This window comes from Ixodes scapularis, unplaced genomic scaffold (assembly GCF_016920785.2).
Source record: "Ixodes scapularis isolate PalLabHiFi unplaced genomic scaffold, ASM1692078v2 PGA_scaffold10__122_contigs__length_95168666, whole genome shotgun sequence".
NCBI classification, from domain to species: Eukaryota; Metazoa; Arthropoda; class Arachnida; order Ixodida; family Ixodidae; genus Ixodes; species Ixodes scapularis.
Window position 1 is genome coordinate 5,914,209 of NW_024609836.1, and position 14,304 is coordinate 5,928,512.

The 14,304-nt window shown below is 47.1% G+C and overlaps 1 pseudogene; it reads right to left on the reverse strand.

Moving 5' to 3' along the window:
- Positions 1-3,622: 3,622 nt before the first annotated feature.
- Positions 3,623-4,336, reverse strand: LOC115313486 (annotated as a pseudogene).
- Positions 4,337-14,304: the final 9,968 nt, after the last annotated feature.

The window sequence follows — 14,304 nt, forward strand, 5'->3', positions numbered from 1 at the left end:
GTCCGGCAGCGGCGACCGGACCTGCAACGGTAGTCCGCCCAGCAGCTCCATCCACACCCTGACGCCCACAACGACGACTCCGTCATCGACATGCCGGACGAAGTTTGAGTGGGAAGGGGGAAGGGGGGGGGGGGGGGGATTGCGGCACCCTGCGGGGCACAGGTGGCGAACTATTCCGCGTGGCGGCGGAATCAAGCCGGCCACGCGCACATTGCGTGCGCCGCCTTGATAAAACGGATCAGAGGCGGCGCACAGGCAGTCGCCGGCGGGACTCAAGCGCCGCCGGTGCTTGTTGGTCACATAACGTTCTCTCTGTAGCTGCTGTGTCAGCTCCAGCTCGTCAAATACGTCCTGCGTCTCCTCCAGCTGTCGCTTGAGCTTCTTGGTCTGGCTAAGGGCTTGGCTGGCGGTCACTTTGTTTCTCTAGATCGTCTCTAGCAGGCGAATGCTTTCCACGTGGTTCTCCTTGATCCGAGCCAGCTGCCGCTCCGTGCTGTAGGGTGTGGCCGCTGTCCATGGTTCCCTGGGTCGCCCCTGATGCACCGACGTCCTTAATGGCCCGGTCCCCCACGAGCCCGGCCGCCATATCGTTCCGATGGCAGGTGTGGTTACGGTGTTGTCCACGAGCCATCTTCGTGGAGAAAAGAGGGAGCAGACGACATGGGGCCTTAGTTGAGGTTTGAGCCTGACGTTGTTTTCGCACCTGTTTGAGAAAGTTTGAAATTTAGGGATCTGAGGAGGGCACACAATCACAATGGCCCCACGTTGGGCTCTATTGTGGTCGGTTTGCTGTTGAAACCATTGACCCGAAGGAGTCAACGGTTTCAACAACAATAAACTGCATTTAATTGGACATGGACGAGACGAGGAAGAATACTAACAGAAAACCAACGAGCGCCGACGGCGCTTGAGCCAGCCAGCGACTGCTGTTTTATCAAGGCGGCGCACGCGATGTGCTCGTGGCCGGCTTGATTCCACCAACTTGCGGGAAAGTGCGCCACCTGTGTCCCTGCCCGCACATTCAAGCAGTGTTAAATACAACGTGTTTACGTTCATTCATTCATTCATTCATTCATTCATTCATTCATTCAATGCTCTATTTTCATATTTCTCTGCAAAATACACAAAAACTGTTCGGACCCATATCCGTAAGGCTAGTCCGGGGTCCAATCGTAATAAATGCTCAAACAGTTCGTAAAATCATAGAGTCTATGAACCCCTTTCTTTGAACTTATTTCGATCACCCAGAAGACATACCAGGACTTCAGAAAATTATATGTTTAATTTACCGCCATGCCATAATGCATTTGGACAAAGGCTGGTTGAATTTTAAGGTGCTCTAGTTTGCAACAAAATACCTATTAATTTAAAGTTGTAAAATAACTTTCTGCCCTCCTTAAAAACATTATTTTACGATTATGAAACCCAGTTACGCTAATTACTTTCTAGAACGTGATTTTTCTTTCCGCATTACAGGAGTCTATCGTATTTTGCCGCTTTTTGGCCTATATGCCATAAAGTGGCAGAATACAATAGACACATGTAATGCGCAAAAAAAAATAGAAATCACTTTCTAGAAAGTAATTAGCGTAACTGGATTTTATAATCATGAAAGAATCTTTTTAAGGAGGGCAAAAAGTTATTTTTCAACTTTATATTAATAGGTATTTCGTTCCAAACCAGAGCACCTTAAAATTCAACCAGCCTTTGTCCATATGCATTATGGCATGGCGGTAAATTAAACATATAATTTTCTGCGGCCCTTTTATGTCTTCTGGGTGATGGAAATAAGTTCAAAGGAAGGGGTTCATAAATTCTATAATTTTTCGAACTGTTTGAGTTGTTTTTATATTGTAACTACAACTGAATGGCAACACGTTTACGATTGGAAAAGAGGTCTACTAGGCTTAGTGTTTCTTGAAAATGTTATAAATCGTATCGCCCGTTTTTGCAAGCGAGTTACCGGATCTAAGTATGTAGCGTAAGAATTACCCCCGGATTCAATACGATAAACCAGCTGACTGTGCACGAATGTGAAATAGAGTATGTGCAAAATGAACAAACCAAAACATTCGCGTGCCTTTAACAATGTATAACAACCATATGCAATTTATGAAACACACGTGCTTAATTTGGCTTTTCCAGTGCATATCAAAATCAAACAGAACGCCTAAATGATATAAAAAGTAACATGTTATAATTCCGTATTATCTGATTGTATTACTACCTCGTCGTGATTAATCGCCTTTTTCTTGGAGTGACATTTTAAACTTAGATTTCTTTAGGTTAATTTTAAGTTGATTACTCGTAAACCATGTCAGTACCCTAGTCAATTCTTCACTGATTTTATCCTGCAATAAGTCTATCGTATCCTCAACAAAAAGCAGTGCCGTATCCTCGGCGTACATTAGTGCTTCTAAGTATTTTAAAAACGACGTAAAATTCCTTACATAGTGAGAAAAAAAGGATGAGCCCAAAAACTGAGCCCTGTGGCACACCAGTTAACACCGTTTGGGGGGATAGAGATAAAATCATTTATTACTACGCACTGTTCACGGTTAAAAATATAGCTATTAAAGATCTCGGACGTTTTCCCCCGAAAGCCATACTGATGGAGTTTATAAAGTAAGATACGTTGATTAACTGTGTCGAATGCTTTTTTTATATAGAAATATACAACAACGGCAATTTTACTTTCAACGAGAGCTCTGTTTAGATGTTGAGTTAGAACAGAAACAGCTGACCACGTGGATCTATTCGATCTAAATCCGCGCTGATTGTGGCAAAATATTGAGTATTTAGTTATAAAGTCCTTTACACGTTTGCATATTATTTTTCCAAAAACTGTGTTAATGATGCTTAAAACTGAAATTGGTCTCTAGGTGGACGGTGCAGAAGAATCTCCATTTTTAAAAATAGGTAATAATCAGCTATCTTCAGCTGATTAGGATATATTCTACTCTCTAACGTGTGATTAAACAGATATAAAAGATGAATACCTGAAATATCTATATTATATTTTAATAGTTTATTCGGAATTGTATCTAGTCCTGCGGCGTCGCCTGATCTATGATTCCCAACTACTGATATTAATTAATTAACTTCAATTTCCTGCATTACGAAGCTGTTTGTAATTGGTGTCAATGACTGCTGGGGATCAGGTACATACGGCAACTGAGCTGCAAGGAGAGGCCATATATTAGTAAAAAAAATCATTAATCGTGGATAACGTGCTATGTTGGAGTAAATCAGGTATTACAAGTTTGTATTGCACGAAGGCCAATAGCATCATTGACTATGTCCCAAATTATTTTATTGCTTCCACCTGCTTGCCTAATTTTAGTTGAGTAATATTCTTTCTTTCTTTTTCTCAATATAGAAGCTGATCTGTTCCTGAAAGGTTTAAATTGGCTTAAATAATAATTATAATTTTTGTGTTGTCTCCATTTATGATACCATTTATTTTTTACCTTTAGTGCCCCTAAAATTTGGCGCGTCATCCAAGGACAAATTGGTGCATTGTATTTATTAGACCTCTTTTTTTACAGTATTCAACGTTATCGCGCTTTTGACGCTAGTAATAAAGTTGTATTCGATGTCAACGTTTTGATAATTAAGTGGACTATATATCTAATCGTACTAATACCCTGTGAAGCTGCGCATAATCTGTTTTAGTGCGCTGTTCAGGACGACAAGACTTCCTTTAATGAATGGCATCTTTTTTTAAAACAAGAAAAATGGCCAAATGGTCAGCTATCAAGCTTGGGTAAACACCAGCATGGACATCCGTATTTGTATTGCAAAGAGCATGATCAATTAATGCACTAGGGGTGCTAGTAATCCGAGTAGGTTCAGTAATGAAGTTGCGTAAGTTAAAAAAATCTAAAAGCAGCAGATAGTTTTCACGTGTATCACTAGCCAGATTAATATTAAAGTCTTCAACAACTACAATGCAATCATTCTGTCCATTAGATTAGGCCATAAGTACTGCCTCGAATTTGACAAGAAAGGGGTTTACTAACGAGCTTGGAGGTCGATACAGTGCACCGACTATTACGCCACAATCAAGCTTTATAAAAAGTGCTTCAATAACCTCATCACTAATAGTTGCAGGCGATAAAACCTAGAAAACAGTATTTTCTTTTACAAGAAACGCGACGCCTCCACCTCTCGTATGCGTATCACGAGGAAGAGATGATAAATTGTAGCCATGCCTAACAATGGTTTCATTGTTTTTTAACCAAGTTTCACTTACTGCAATTACATCAAAACCAGGCACATGCTGGGAAACATGCCCAACTAAAGAGTTAAAGTTTTTTTCGTAAACTACGTACATTGCAATGCAAAATCCAAAGCTTATCTTCCTTCTGTATGAGTTGTTCAGCGTGCTGAAAAGTGAAAGACATGATAAATGTAATAAAACAATTCTTCGAATCAGGTTCAGAACAGTTATACCACCCTGATCAAGTCCCCTTGACACGTGAACTGCAAGACAGGCGAGTTCTCAGTCTCGCATAAGGATCTTGCCCTGCGACACAGAAACATATTTCCAGTTTTTCTCTCACTTTGCCTGGCGAGCTTTGTTTAGTAATACCTTGTTTTTGACACAAAGATGTTCATTTATATAAAGTGGATCATTAGCCTGAAATCCAAGGTGGGTGGTGTTTAACCTCGTCTTCTTAGCCGCTGATAGCAGCCTGTCACGGACTCCACGAGAGGCGAACTTACCACAACATTGGGTTTCAAGAAAAGCAAGAAAATGACATTCTGTTATTCGTCGGTGGGTTACAAAGCTAATAAATGAAGATTTTTCGGCGTATGGCCACAAACTTTTATTCAGGCGAAAAAGAAGTCGGCCCGTAGCAGACGACGCGTAGCCTCAGCAGTGCTCTTCTCCGACCAGTCTCCGGCAGCGTTGCTAAAAAATGGCGGTCGTCTCCCCTCTGCTCCCTTCTTTCTCTCTCGCTCCTTCGGCGCTCTCCTCCCTTTCATTTACTTTTCTCCTCACCGGCGCCTTCGTCGCCACACCCACTGGCCAAACTCTCCCAATATACGGCTCTGTGCAGTGGTAATGTGGTGGAAGGCACACCGTCGTGTCCACGGAACTGGGCTCTGGAAGCGTAGCAGTGCCGCGCGGCGAACCTTGCCGGAAGACGCCTTAAGGGTCACCAGCTGTGAAAATGCAGAGGCGGTTATCAAACGTCCTTCCGCTGTCGTTGCCGCCACCAAACCAAACCAGGGTAGTAAAAGTTATTTAATGAACATGTATACGATGTGTTTTTTTTTAATTTTATTGCTGACAGGCGATACTGCCATAAATACGTCGATAGCCATTAAGGATATTTTAGGTGCAATTGGATTTTTCAAAGTTGCTTTGTTACTTCGCATTGTAACTCTTTTTTAAAAGCCAGTACAAATAATTGAGCCAATTATTGAGCACCGCCAGCAAGGGTGTGCTTTCAATTGAATTTGAGCTTTCTATTTACTTCGCGTTTTGTTCTTAAATCAAGCCCAAGTTCTTCGGAAAACTGGCAGAGCAGTCGAAGACGCACGAAGGACTGCTTAAAGGGGTTATGCCGAATATATAATGCGGGTAGATTATTCTTGAATCGGAGTGCTTATGGGCGACTTAGTATATGGCCACGAATGAAGGTGACGAGAGGAACAGTGAACTGAAAATAAAGGTTTAATCGGCGAATTTGTGCCAAACAAAATAATAATAAAGAACGAGAGCGTCAAGGCAACAGAAAAACGGGTGGCGGCGATTAGACGGCTAAACAGCAAGCGAAAGCGAGACTGACTCGACGAGGTCGCAGGCGGCTGCTTATGTACAGTGCATCACTCACTCGAAAGTTCGGCAAAGAAGGTTCGAGCGTCGTCCGCTCGCGTCGAGGATGAACTGGTACTTTCGAGAATAAGAAAGCAGGACGAAAGTTACATCCGGTGCAAGAACTAACGCGAATCTTCAAGAAGTCCGTGAGCGTTGCTTTCCCCGCGTTGCGGGTGGCATTATCCCCCCTTTTAAAAGTGCATCGTCTCGATGCAACGCGAAAGGAAAACTGAAATGACTGAAAAATGTATGGTGAAACGAAATAAACATGCAGTGTGACAATCCTAATTCGCGTAGAACGGCTTGAGTCGGACTACGTGGACGACTTCGGGTCATGGCTGGCGGCGTCCTGATGGTCGGGTTCCGTCGGGGAGCACCTCGTAGTTCAAGTCCCCAAGGCACCGAATGACCTTGAATTGTCCAAAGTAGAGTTTTAAGGGTTTCTTGCTGAGGCCGCGGCGGCGAGTGGGCGTCCACACCCACACCCTGTATCCGGGGTTGAACTCCACGTCGCGGCGACGAAGTTTGTACCAGCCAGCGTCGACACTTTACTGGTCCTTTATGCGAAGCCGGGCTAGCTGACGTACATCTGCTTGTTGGGTGACCAGCTGGGCGTCGTCGGTGCCGTCGTCCGTCGTGTCATGGGGTCAAGTTTCGTCGTCACCTTTCTGCCGTGCACCAGCTGAAAGGGTGTAATGACTGTGGTTTCCTGAGCAGCCGTGTTGTACGCAGTGGCGTCACAATAAAGGGGGGTGGAGGGGGGGGGGGGGGTGCCGCTGACCGTCGCGACGCCACTTATTGTACGCAAACGTGACGTAGGGCAACACCTCATCCCACGTCTTGTGTTCCACGTCGAGTTCATCGAGATCATGTCAGCGATTGTCTTGCTTAGTCGCTCCATCAGACCGTTGGTCTGCGGGTGGTATGCCGTGGTCCGGCGGGGGTCGGTGTGGCTCAGGCGGAGTATCTCTTGTGTCAGTTGTGCCATGAGCGAGGAACCTCGGTCCTAATCATGACTTGGGGAGCGCCGTGTCGGAGGGCGATAGACTCAACAAAGAACTTGGCCACTTCACGCGGTTCCCGACGGGAGTGATTTTGTCTCGGCGTACCTGGTGAGAGAATCAGTTTCGACGATTAGCTAACGGTTTCCCTGAGTCTACGGCGGGAAATTTCAAAGAAGATCGATTCCAATCTGCTGGAACGGTGCAGTAGGGGGCGCGAGCGGTTGCAGGAGGCGTGCATACTTCGTCGGTGGTTTGTTGTGTTGTTGGCATTCACGGCATGAACAAACGCAGAGCTGCAGAGTCTTCGGGAGCTTGGGCTAGTAGTATTATTCTCAGATCCGTTCAGGAGTCCTACTGTATCCAAGGTGACCAGATATTGATGGGGTCTTCGTGGCAGGCTTGGAAGACCTCGTCTTGAATACTAGTAGGAATCACCAGGAGCCACGTCAAGTGGTTGTCCCCGAAATTTTCTTTGTAGAGAATACCTCTCCGGACGGCGAATCTTGTCAGGGCACCTGAAAAGGGTTGGGGAATCGTACCCCCTCGCCCCTCCAGCTGGTCGATCAGTGCGCGCAGCTCAGGTTTCTCCCACTGGAGCGCTGCCATACCGTGAACTCTCACTGCGCCAAGAAAGTGATCGTCGTCGTCGTCGTCGTCTTTGGCACAGCCGGTCTAGCGTGACGTCGATGAGGGGGAGCGGATACACGCCTTTCTTCGTGACCGCGCTAAGCCGCCGGTAGTCAACGGAGAATCTAAGCGTTCCGTCCTTCTTCTTCAACAGTGCGACGATGCCCGCGGGCTGCTCGGGTGCTGAATGATGTCGCCGTTGCGCATTTGTTTTACTTGTTCATGATTTGCCTTTCTTCTCTTTGGGGAGACCCGGTACGGCGGTCGATGCACAGGAAGCGCATCCTCGTTGGTAACGATGCAATGTTTCGCAACTGTAGTCCGGCGCACTTTCGAAGTCTTCGCAAAGCAGTCGCTGAATTCGCTGAGGAGGTCTCCGAGCTGTCGTCGTTTCCTGGCACTGAGCTTGGGGTTAACGTCGAGCTGCGGCGGCGGTGTACTGCATGGCTGACAAGTCGAGGGCTCGTCGGAGATGGCGGCGATTTCGGCGTCGGCCCGGAGTTTCTCGACGTGTCCTACAGCGGCACCTCTCGTGAGGTGATGCGCCTCGTGTCGGATGTTCGTCACGGGGACCACAGTGCGCGAATCCTGCAGCCCTGCTGCGCCCCTTGCGACACCCATTTCTCTCCCGAGAAGCAGTTGGACGTCGCCTTCTAGAACAACATTCCCGCGGGCGACTGCATCGCTCGCGACGGACACAAGAACACTCGACCGCGGCGGCAGGTTCACGTGGTCCGCAATGACTCGAACGGCGACAGGCGTAGTTTTGGTTACCTCCGGAGGTAAGACGGACTTTCGCAGCTTCAGCCTGTTTGCTCCAAGGTTGATCACGGCACCGTACTCACATAGGAAATCCATGCCTAGGATTACGTCTCCCGAACAGTCCTGGAGGACGACGAATTTCACCGGTCAGGTCTCCCCGCGGATGTCCACGCGTGCAATACACCTTCCCACTAGTGTGATGTGATGTCCGCCGGCAGTTCGTATTTTCGGGCCATCCCACAGCGTCATCAGTTTCGGAATGCGGCGAGAGAGCTTCCCACTTGAAACCGAATAGTCCGCTCCCGAGTCGATGAGTGCCTCCGCGTCATGGCCGTCGAAGGTAACGTCAAGGTTATTCGACAGCGTCGCAGAAGCGTCGTTCTGATGCGTCTCGTCGCTAGTGTGGGAGCCATGCGACGTTTGTGGAAGATATTGGCGCCATTCGTTCCCGGCAACACCACCTCCCGGTATTGCCGCACTTAGGTTTCACGGCAAGACAAGGGAGATAGGCTCTCTCGGCGGGACCGATGGACAGGTGATGTAGGACGTTCAGATGAACGCGAGCGAGCTCCTTGCGGTGCAACGGGTGCATGAGACGGTGGACTGCGAAGAGACTCGTCGACTTGTCGGGGGCGCTACCTTGTGCGCGGGTCATTCGGGTGGAATCCGCGCAGCCCGATTGGTCGGTTGGGGCATCGGCGATAGACATGGTCGGCTTCCCAGCCATGGAAACTAAGCGGGCGTTGATCGGCCGTCCTTCACACGTCGGTCTTCCTGAATTCTGGTTTTCCCGAGCGCAAGTACTGCCGTTCATCGGGACGTTGGGAGCACTGCGGCGCAGGAGGGTCACGTCGTGGTGGCGCCGTAGCCTGGCTGGGAGCTTGCGGCGGTTTTCTGACCATGGCGGCGTAAGTCAGCATCGGTCCCTCTGGGGCTGACACCTCGACGGGGGTATCAAGCTGCAAGTCCCGCTGTACCCCGTCGAAACTGCTGGCAACCCTGGGCCGGGCCGGATCGGAGGTGAGCCACTCTCCCTTATATTTTCGTTATTTTCTCGGGTTATTCCGCGAATACAGCGCTTAAAATTTACACACAGATTCGCTAACATATGGTGACTGTTCCGATTTCGAATATAGAATCTAAACCACCATAGAATATTTCTTTCGGACGGCCGAAATTTGGTCGGGCCGGTCCCCATATTCAAACACAGGGGTGCGTTCAAGGACCCGTAACTCCGCTTCTGTAGCAGCTACCGCTGTCAGAGTTCTTTCAGATACCGCTTACAAATTCCAGAACGCCTGCTAAAATTTTTATTGCAATTACTTTAGGATAACGCGAGACATTAAAGTTTAAAATATCGAAGCGAGGATGCCGCCATATTGTTTTCTTCGGGTTCCGCCCCCAATATGGCAACCCAGTGAATGGGAGCATTGGGCACCATATTAAAGCACCCAACTCATCTATCTAGCTAGGTAGAAGGTATAATCCTCAGCTGTGACCGGAAGCGCCACTTGGTGGGGTAAACCTCAAATACACAAATTAGATTTTTCAGAAATCGTAGAAAATAAACCATAAATGATAGAACGAAAATAATTAAATTTTCGAATTGACAAAGTTAATTTTCTCTTTAGAAAACGTAGTTTTAGAGTCAAGACATACTCAGAAGTACCCAAAGTCGAACCCCCCCCCCCCCCCCCCCCCTCCGACGGCTAAAACGGCCAAGGATAAAATCTAACTCCGTATGGTCAGGTTCCGACTCGGGTAGACCTCTGACACACCCCTGCCCTCCCCCCCCCCCCCCAAGCGAGAATTAGGGGGTTAGTAAAGGGGCGTAATGAGTGATTCCAGGACTTTCTACGGGGAGGGAAAATGCCAGTGTCTCCCTCCACACCAGATTCCGGGACGGAAGGGGACTCTGACGTGGAGGTTCAATGGCAGTCGATGGAGAGAGAGGAGGAGGAAGAGACAACGGAATATGAGGGCCTAAGGGGGGGGGGGGGGGGGAAGGCCGAAACCAAAGAAAAAAGTACAGAAAATCTAAACAACGGAAGAGGAGGACGCTGGAGTGTCACCAGGACCCTCTTCCAACGAGAAAGGCAGGCCAGAGACCGATGCAAAAGGTCAAACTTCACCAAAAGAAATAAATAATCAAATATAAATAACTGTCTACATCAAACCCCACGGCCCAGGAGGCAGCATTGCGAGAACAAGTGGGCAAGGCTCAAACAACTTTCATTCAAACCATAGCGGCCGTGGGAGAACTCAAGGAAGAGAAAGCACGAGTTAACCTCGCGGAAAGCTTTCAAACAATTACGAACATAGCTGCCCAACTGCTACAAGAAAACTCTTACGTGAAGGGAAGGCTCGCAGAGCGACCGCAGGAGGGTTCTAAGGGTTACCTGGAGGCAGCCGCGGCGACTGCTTCCGATGGAACCCGGACCCGCGAGACGGGACTTGGAGCTGTGAATAAAAAATGGGTAGATGTAGATGGAGCCCAAACCCCCGCCCATGTTCGGAAGTCGGCATTCCTGATCTATCCTACAAATCCGAGACCAAATTCGGACTACAGCCAGGTAATGGAGGCACTGCGAGCAGCCGTTTCGCCGGAGGAACTGGGGCTCAGTGACTTGGAGACTCGCACAATAAAGGGCGGGGCACTGATCGCCAGCACCTCCGGTGAGGGAATTGAGAGATTATAAGCAGAAATTAACAACAAAAGGAGATTAAAAGAAAAGCTGCAAGCGAAAACATCTCTTCAGACGCGACCCGCAGATTCTGGTGAAGGGAATTGAAACCACCATTGACGACTTGGCGCTCAAGGCAGCAGTCATTAATCGAAATCACCTAATAGATCATTGGAAGATCTTAAAGTAGCTCGGATTTTCTGCAACCGGGACGGGACAAAAACCGTAGTGCTTGAAGGTGAGCCTGAAACCTTTGAACAACTGAAAACCAAGAGGCGACTTATTGTGGTGTGGACGTCCTGTCCGGTGGAGGAGAACCTTCACGTTCTTTTCTGCCGGCGTTGCTCCCGGTACGGACACACAACGGGAAGGTGTCAAGAGCATCCTAGAGGCATGCATTGCGGCAAGGACCACTCAGGAGCGGACTGCGATTGGCGGAGCAGGCCAACGTGCCTCGCCTGTGAGGAAAACCCACAAGTCCCTCCAACCGACACGAAGCACAGTAGCAGCGACGCAGACTGCCCAACGTACCTGTGGTACGTTGCGAGGCTGCTTCAAAAAAATAAATTATGGGTAGGAACCTGGGGGCCAGTCAGCAGTGAAAAATAACCCACCATCATAATGGCAAATTCTTATGTCCATAGGTCATTTAGGTCACACTTCACCACCACAATCCCACCTTATTACAATACAACATAATTGTAACCACTCATACACGGTCACTGAACACTTAAGAATAAATATAAAATCAAAGGGTATACATATCTCAATACTACAAGAACCCTACTATCTAAATGACAAAATAATAGGTTTTTCAATCACAGACATAGCAATACACCAGCACACAAAACCACGTGCTGCTATAATAGTACATACGGGAACACTAGATATATTCCCTACACACATATCAAGAGATATCGTTGGAGCACATATCAAAACACAAACAATAAATTGCTATATTATATCAGTATATGCCCCACCACATGACGACATAGACACAACGATCACAGAAATCAGAAAACATATTTCAGAATATCACCCCACACCTCTAATAGTAGGCGGAGACTTCAACTAAAAAAAAAATATAGTATCCGGAGGGGAACGGACAGCTTCAAGAGGATGTGAATTAGCCCAATTTATCATAGCATCAAATCTTTACCCCCTAAACTCACCCAACTCCCCCCCCCCCCCCCCCCCCCCAAACATTCCAGTCCGCAAACGGAAGCAGTTGGATGGACGTTACACTTAAACACCCAATTTGATCAGTTAAATAACAAACTGGACAGTGTTAGATGAACCCACCGGAAACGACCACAGTTATATATACTTTCAAGCATACAAAACATACAATACATCAACTAAAAAACTCATACGAACAGAACAATTCACACTCGTTGACACACTATTAAGAGACAAGTGGTTCATAAATACGCAAACAACACTCATTACAAGCAGAAAACAACTCCGAACATATAATTAACACATTCTGCACAAAGATCAGAACACTTTACAATAGATATTGCAAAGTGGTTCAAGAGAGTAAAAACCAAACACCATGGTGGACACCACAACTGGACATCGAGAGGAAGAGAGTGAGATCTCTCCGACGAAGATTCCGGCGAGCCTCACCATCACTTAGACCCACACTCAAGGAAAATTATGTCACCGCACATAAATAATACAAGAAAAACATAAAAATAGCAAGAACAATATCATGGAACTCGTTTTGTACACAAGTATCTAGAAACATATTTACACTTCTCTATAAATTTGCACTAAATAGATAAAAAAACCTATCGTCATTCCCCTCATCCTTAAACTCGAGGAAACATATACATCCTCTATACACCAGTCCGTGGAGACTGTCTTAAATGCACCGTTTCCACGGGATCGACCGACAGAACACACGCCAGAACAAGAATACATCAAACAACAAACGCAGACACCACCAAACAACACCAATGAAGCTCCACTGACAATCCGGGAACTCACACACGTTATACAGCACATAAGAACACGAATCACACCAAGTACTGACAATATAACATCATCACTTGTAAAAAAACATCTTCTCCAAACACCCATCCATCATCCTAAACATGCATAATGCCTGCTTAATGTATTTATATTACCCTAAGCAGTGGAAAGAGTCACGAGTAATATTAATTCGCAAACCCAAGAAACCCCTTCATCTACCTTCCTCATAGCGTCCCATCTGTGTTAATTCCACACTAGGAAAAGTACCGGAGAAACCGGTATATAATAGACTATACCACTTTGTCCACACCAATCATCTACAACCAAAACAATTTGGCTTCACACATAAAACCTCGGCACCAGCCGCCCTAGTGCAGATCAAAAACGCCATTCTCTCAGAAATCAAAGCTCAAAATAAGCCCATCATCATTTCACTAGACATTTCGAACGCGTTTAACACACTCTGGATTCCATTTGTCCGTGAGTATTTGAAACATCATAACATCCCCCGTAACCTATACCTTCTACTTCAAACAATACTAATAGATCGTACCATCATTTACCCCGCCCAATCAACTCCTGGTATACCCTTAAGGCCCGTTGGGAAGCCCACAAGGCTCATGACAGGGTAGCTAAAGTAAATGTATTCAACCGATTTGAGAGACCTTCAACTCACATGCCCACATCCTCAAAAAAGAAAAAAAAGAAGAAAAGAAACAACAGACTGCAGCGATATAATAGCGCAGACAAAGTCGGATGGCCATGCGTGTACTCCCCAAAAAACAAAAAAGGGTTTTGGAAAAAGGAAAAGTAAAAATAAGGACCCCCTAGGGGGGGAGCACCCGCGGACTCCCTCCCCCACCGCCCCCCCCCCCCCCCCCCCCCAAAAAAAAAATCACGGAATCTGGGAGACAGTGCCAGAAGCGGCCAGGGCGGGGGGGGCACTCAGCTGCAACTGGGTGTTCTCGGAGGGTCACGGACTCACCCCGGAAGTCTGTGGCCGCCCACCACCCTCTGGGGATCAACCTGGGAAGGGGGGTGGGGTCGCGAGAGCAGAATCAGACAATAGCACAAGATATACGTATATAGAGGATACAAACAAAAAGGTCTACAACCAACCAAGGAAACCGAGGAGCGTCTGAGAGGTAACCACTCAGTCCAATGGCGGGCCGCGGGAGCCAAGGGACCTGGGAGAGCAGGTGGAGGTTGGCAAGATGCGTGAGAGACGGCATGTAAGACTTGAGCGCTAGCCGAATGAAACAAATAAGACTAAAAAAAGATCAACAACAATACAGCTTTCTTGTGAAGGGCATAGTAGCTCTTAAAAAAATATATTATAAGGAACTCATGAATCGGTCGCCGCCTCTCGGCACACAGGGGCCTGCTCTACGGCTTGTTGCTATAGTACTTTAATGTAGGT